Below are 6,652 nucleotides of genomic sequence, written 5' to 3'. Positions count from 1 at the left end.
CTCCCGCGCTTCCGCGCCCCCTGTTCGCCTTCCGCTTGGGTCTCCTCCGGCTTGACTCGCCTCGGATCGGCGGAACGCTTCGCGAGGGCCCGGGGGACCCCCGCGTGCTCTCCTGCGGCGGGTGACCGGGCCCCCCGCCACTCCGGCGAAGCGGCGCTCGTGACAGTCGGCGACGTGGCCTGTTAACGTTCGCCGACAGACGGGCCCCCGCTCGGCCTCGAAACCCTTCGTGTGGGCCCCGCGACGTGCTTTTCTCTCGCCCCCCGGGTTGGTGGCTGCCCCTTCTGCAGGCACGTGGCCGGCGCCGCCGCCTCTCCCGCCACGGGACGGGAGATGCCTCTGGGAAACACCCGCCGGTGCCGGCGCAGTCGAGGGCACTTGCGCGAACCACGGTGGCGCGGCCTTTCACGCACCGCGGCCGTGGGGCTCGGTCGGCCGCCGTCACCGGCATTTGCGCATCTCAGCGTGGAAGGGATCCTGCCTTGTGTCTGGACTCTGTGACGGCCGTTTCCCCAGGCAGTGGCTGTTTTCAGCTGTGTCATAATCTTAGGAGACTGCGGTGGTGTCTGTGGTTCGTTGTTGACATAAACATCATTGGGTGGCCTGTGACTGGGGTGTCCCTGGGGTCAGTCAAACCTGTTCTCATTTAAAATTCACCTGTAGCAGGCCAAGTATGGTGGTTCACACCTGTAATCCCAGTACTTTGGGGGGGGTGTTGCTCGAGACCAGCCTGGGCAACGTAGCAAGACCTCATCTCTACAAAAAAATTAGCCAAATGTGGTGGCGCGTGCCAGAGGTCAGGGCTGCGGTGAGCCATGTGCTCCAGCATGGGTGACAGAGTGAGATCCCGACTCAAACAACAAAAAAACACCCGTAATGATGAATCACACAATTTTATCTCTAGCTAAGACTTCTCCCGAGAAAACAGACTACGAGAAACACCTGCACAAAGAAGTTAATAGACATCTCAAAATTCATACCCAAGGCCAAATATATTTCCTCTCTTTTCTGCTCAACTCTGCAGTCTTTCCAGTTTAGTAAATGGCAAATTCCACTTTTTCAGTTACTCAGATGAAACGCATTTTCTTTTATATCCCACTTCATAGGCAAATTCTACCACGTCTACCTGCAAGACAAATCTAGACTACCCCTCTGTGTAAGTCGCTGCGTCGCATTGTGGTAGCTTCCTCAACAGTCTCCTTGCCAGCACCCTCATAGTAATCAGTGCAGTCCTGCTCAAAACCTTTCTCAGGATTTTCTCAGCAAAAGCTCACATCCTTCCAGGGCCCCACAGGATCTTACTGTGGACTCCTCCCCTTGGCTAAATATACTCCATACTGTTCCACAACACCTTGGGCACACTGTGTTCCCACTATAGGGCCTGTGCACATTCTGCTCTTTGGAGTACTGTGCCTCCCCAGATAATTTTGTGACTCGTCGCCTTCCGATGCCATCGTATCAGAGTCCTCTAACCACCCTATGTAAAATACTACCTCTCAGCTCTTCAACTCCTCATTTTTGTTTTAATCTTTCCCATAAAATTTATAATTATTCCATTTTTTGCTAAGGAAGGTAGTCCACAAGGGTAGAGATTTTTGTTTCGTTCACTGCTATGTCCTTTATTGCCTAAAATTAAGAAAGTACTAAATAAGTACTGGTTGAATGAATGAATAAGTACTTCAGTAACTGCTTACTGTTCATCTTGTCTGGTTTTTGTTTTCACCTTCAATTATGGAAATCTCAACATAAAATTAAATTGAATTCACTTTAAAAAATAGAAAAGCCATGCAGCTCTCGAGTAGCTGAATGAGTGTTAGGAAAATGCCCTTGGGAATTTCTTACATACTGACAAATTTATAGTAGATTAACCGTTAAGGAAAGAATATGATGGAAGATGGAAAGTAGCATAATCTTCACTTTTTGCTATAGCCAGTATAATTAAGACAGTTTCACAGACACTAAAGTTTACAACCTATTGGCTTGACCTAATACATTATTTCTCATCTTTCTCCTTAGGATTGAATTCTGATCTTAGAAAGGATCTCATGAAGCAAATATTTATCAATTTTCCATTTTTCTCACTCCAGTGTTTTCTGTATTAGATCCTTCCCTTTGACTTAAAAATATTGGATATGTCTCCCATTGTGGTAAAAACAACTACTGACTCTTTCTTCAACCCTTCTGTCCCACTTCTTTGTCCAGTTCTCCTATGGTAATTCCTAATGTGTTCATATTTCCTTTTAATTCTTTCTTACGGTTTTCATCTCTGCATACGTTACCCACCTGTTCTTGCACATTATCCACTTTTTCCACTAGAACCTTCAGCCTATAAATCATAATTATTTCAAATTCACACTCTTACAATTCCAAAATTTCTGCCATATCTGAATCTGGCTCTGGTGCTTGCTTTGTCTCTTCACACTCTGTTTTTTGCCTTTTGAGATATCTTATAATTTTTTTGTTGAAAGCTAAACATATTGTATTAGGTAGTATGAACTGAGAAAACTAAGCCTTCAGTATGAGATTTTATGTTTGTTGGGCTAGGAATTAGGCTGTGTTTGCTGTAGATGTGTGTAAGGCTTCAGTTTCCTCTGATATCTTTGTTTTTGTCTGTTATATTTTAGCTTTCCCTAAGGACTCCTTAAATAGAATCATATGTGGCCAGGTACAGTGGCTCATGCCTGTAATCCCAGCATTTGTGGAGGCCAAATCAGGAAAGTTGCTTAGGCAACTTAGTGAGACCTCATCGCTACAAAAAATCAGCAGGGCATGTGGTGACAGCTGCTCAGGAGGCTGGGGTGGGAGGATCGCTTGAGCCCAGGAGGTCAAGGGTGCAGTGAGCCATCAATGTGCCACTGCACTCCAGTCTAGGCGACAGAGTGAGACCCCCAACTCAAAAAAGCAATAGAGTTAGCTTGGCAGTTCCGTTGTAATTTTCTGTTATTACACAGAAGTGCTGCTGGTCTGGTAAGATGAAGGGAAGGGGAAGTGTCCTATAGTCCTGTTTAGCTCTCAGTCTTTAGTGGGCCTTTGTCCCTGGGGCGAGACCTTCACAAGTACTTTTCAAAAGTTTTCTTATGTGGGACAGGATGACTGGAGAGGGCCAGAGTTGGAGATATCTTTTCTACATCTTAGTTAAACTCTGGTAAAACCCAGGTTGACTAGGCTCTGGTACAGTACTTTTCCTTGAAGGCGAGTCTTGATTAAGGAAAACAACATTCTAGGTGTATTTCAAAATGATTATTTCTAGTTCACTTGCTGGAACCCTGAGGACATTTGTCTCTAATCTTTATCCTAAGAACCTGGTGGCCTCATGGAAGTAAAACTCATGAAAGGCTAGGCTCCCAAAAGTATTTTATCTCTAAAGCTGATCTGCGCTTAGTCTTCAGCAATGAGGTAATTGCTCTTTAAGTTGATGGCTCCAGTGGCAGTTTCTGCTTCCTGAAAGCCGGGACTCTATTTTCACCTTGTCTTCATTTTTCAGGGTAGTTATTTGCCCTGTGCTCTCAGTTCTCCAGTGAATCTGACAAGAGCTGTTGGCTTTCTGTTTATTCTGTCTTTTTCTTTTTGCGAGGACAAGAGTGATGATTTTTAAGGTCTTCATATGTTGGACTAGAAACCAGAAGTCCCTGTGTTCACACTTTCACCCTTGCAATCGTTGTCTCCACTGCCATGCAGAAACAACTCAAAGGTCTAGAGTGAGTAGCCTAAAGGTTTTCAAGGGCAAAAGATTAAGTGGGCTTTCTTACTCCCCTGTCTCTGCAGCACTTGACAGAGTTGATCTCCTTGATACTTTCTTGATTTCCTTTATACTGAACTTCACTGGTTCAGTCAGTACTGGTTGTCAGTCTCCATGCCTCTTTTCTGGTTCCTCTTCCTTTATGCATCCAGTTTTTCTCCTTGGTCCTATTACTTTCTCATTGTTTCTTTAGGCTTTTATTTTGGGGCTCAGTTCATTTATTATCATCTCCATGCAGAGATTCTCAAATCAGAATCTCCAGCTCTTGTTTCTGTTCCCTGAAATTCACTTTACTCTTGCACTTTCAATTGCTACTGGACTGCTCCACTCTGATGTCTAAGGTTGAACATGTCTACAGTTTAATTCCTTACTGTGTTTTAGAAGTAAAAACTATTTTAATCATTACCCCAACTCTATGAGGCAGGTAGTATTATTAACCCCATTTACAAATAACAAAAGAAAGGGAACTGAAGAAACTTGCCCAGGGACACATAACCTATGAGTTTTGAATGCATTTAGGTGTTTAACTTGATCTTATTGAGCTTTTGTAAGGAATTAAATTGTAAAACACGGCTATTACGTATCTAGCAAGTTATTTTAAGAATTGAATTAGAACATACAGGTGGAAGTTCTTTGAAATTTAAATTTTGTGTTATTAAAGTTAACAAGTGCTACCAATTCTATATCTGCTGTGTTTTAAAGGTACCCAGAATTTGTTTTAATCAGATATGGTAAGACACACAGACATGGAAATGACTGTCATTAAGGAAATAGTTTTTGTTTGTTTGTTTAGTGCCTACAGATTCCTAGAAACAGTAAGTATGGCAAGCCACTCCATGCAGGAGGCACCGGGGTCAGTTAGGGACAGAAAGAACAAGGGGAAATCCTGGACAAGAGTCTTTATTGTGGCTTCTGTGGGAAGGAATTAGCAAAGCAGTAAGCAGGTTTAGAATGGGCTAGTTTGAGTAATTTCAGCGGTTCTAGGCACAGGAACTGTCTCTAGTTGTCTGGTACCTGTCCCTGGGATGATGAAGGCTGGTGGACAATGACCCAGAATGTGAGCGCTCCCCTGGGTAAAGGAGGTGCTTGGGGTTATGAAAGGTATGCCTACAGGCTGGGCTACTCATTAGCTATCTCTTGGAATTGGTTAACCCTTTGAGAAGGAAGATAGCCCTTGTAGCATCAGCAAGTCCTTAGCTGTCAAAACATCAAAATATACAGCATAAAAAGACACGCTTAATACCTGCTATATCTTGAATTTGTTTTAGTTGTACACTTGACACACCAGGTTAGTCCTTGACTATGTCTCACCTAGACTGTTCCCACAGCAGCTTAACTAACGGTTTACTTGCTTCTCGTGTGTTCTGCATAGCACCGTGTGAACTGACCTGAAGCACAGTTTTGATCATTTTTCTGCTCAAAAACGAAGGCACTCGCTTGTATTATATATCGCAAAGACTTAGCCTGGGTATTTTACTTTTTCAAAGTTTATTGTTGTTTTTCTTTATGCATCTAATTGAATCACTGAGAATTCCCTGTATATACCACATGCTTTTCTATCTTAATTGTAATTAAGGTAGAAATGATCTTTGCCAAGGGTGCATTTCCTAGCCTGCTCCAATACTCCTGGATCCCCTCACTTTCACATTCACTCACACCAGAAATACACACCCTGTACATTTCTTTTGAATTGACCTATTACTCAAGGTTTTTACTCAGATGGCACCTTTGTGACTTTGTTCACTCCAGTGGCCAAAAGTAATCTTTACCACAACTGTCATTTCATCTTATATGTACCTCTTTTGAGGCAAATACAATTCTGTGCTTGCATTATAATCATATACAATCAAATGTTTATCTCTTTTATTAGATTATAAACTCCCTAGAGTCTGTATCATTCATATTTGTCTTAATCCATTTTCTGTTGTTACAGAGGGATACCTGAGAGTGAGTCATTTATAAATAAGTTTATGTCTTAGAGTTCTGGAGGCTGGGAAGTCCAAGGTCGAGGGGCCACAACTGGCGTGACTCTGCTGGTTGTCTGGAGGGTCATCTTGCTGGTGGGGTCACAGCAGAATCCTGAGGTGGCCCAGAGTATCACCTGGCGAGGAAGGGGTGCTGAAAGCCAGCGTGGCTCTTGTAACAAACCACTCTTGTGATAACTAACCTAATCCTGTGATAACCCACTAATTCATTAACCTATAAGCAGGTTAATTCATTCATGAGGGCGGAGCCTTCAAGACCCAATCATCTCTTGAAGACTCCACATCTTCTGTTTCGTTGTGTTCAGAACTGAACGGGTTCAGCCTGCCCGGCACAGACACAGTAAAACTAGGCATCCATATACGTTTGTGCGGTAGAGGAAAAGGCTTTTATCACAGGGCACCAAGCAAGGATGATCAGGCAGCTGAATGCTCAAATTCTGGCCTCCCCTGTCACTTGCAGGCAAGGATTTGTCATGGCAGGGGTATATTTCAGGAAAGCAGAAGATACAGGCAAAATCAAAGATCAGTACATGAAGGTTGCACATTGTTTTAAACTTAAAAGAGCAGGATATCTTGAAGCAGGGCTTATGGTTTATAAGTAGAACAGATTTTCTAATCTGCAGTTGGTAAGGAAGAGACGCTTTGCTTAAAACTTAGAGACCTGTAGAAATATGTTATCTAGCGAGAGGGAGTGACTTTCTCTAAGCCCCTCAGGAAGAAGCTTAGAACAAGGACAGTAGTTCAAGTTCAGTCTTCACTTCCCCCTTATCTGTGGTCTACTTGCCAGCATGGGGGGGTGGGTGGGGTCCTCAGTGGGGCTCTGAGCCTCAGAACTACGTTAAGATGTTATCTTTAATTTCTGTAGGGAAAACATGTCTCTGGAACTTTAACTTTCTTGGCTATTGTTTTAGGCTACAAATAGCTTCTT

Source organism: Carlito syrichta, unplaced genomic scaffold, assembly GCF_000164805.1.
Source record: "Carlito syrichta isolate Samal-C Ts95f unplaced genomic scaffold, Tarsius_syrichta-2.0.1 Scaffold314875, whole genome shotgun sequence".
In the NCBI taxonomy this organism is placed as follows: Eukaryota; Metazoa; Chordata; class Mammalia; order Primates; family Tarsiidae; genus Carlito; species Carlito syrichta.
This window is presented reverse-complemented; position numbering follows the sequence as displayed.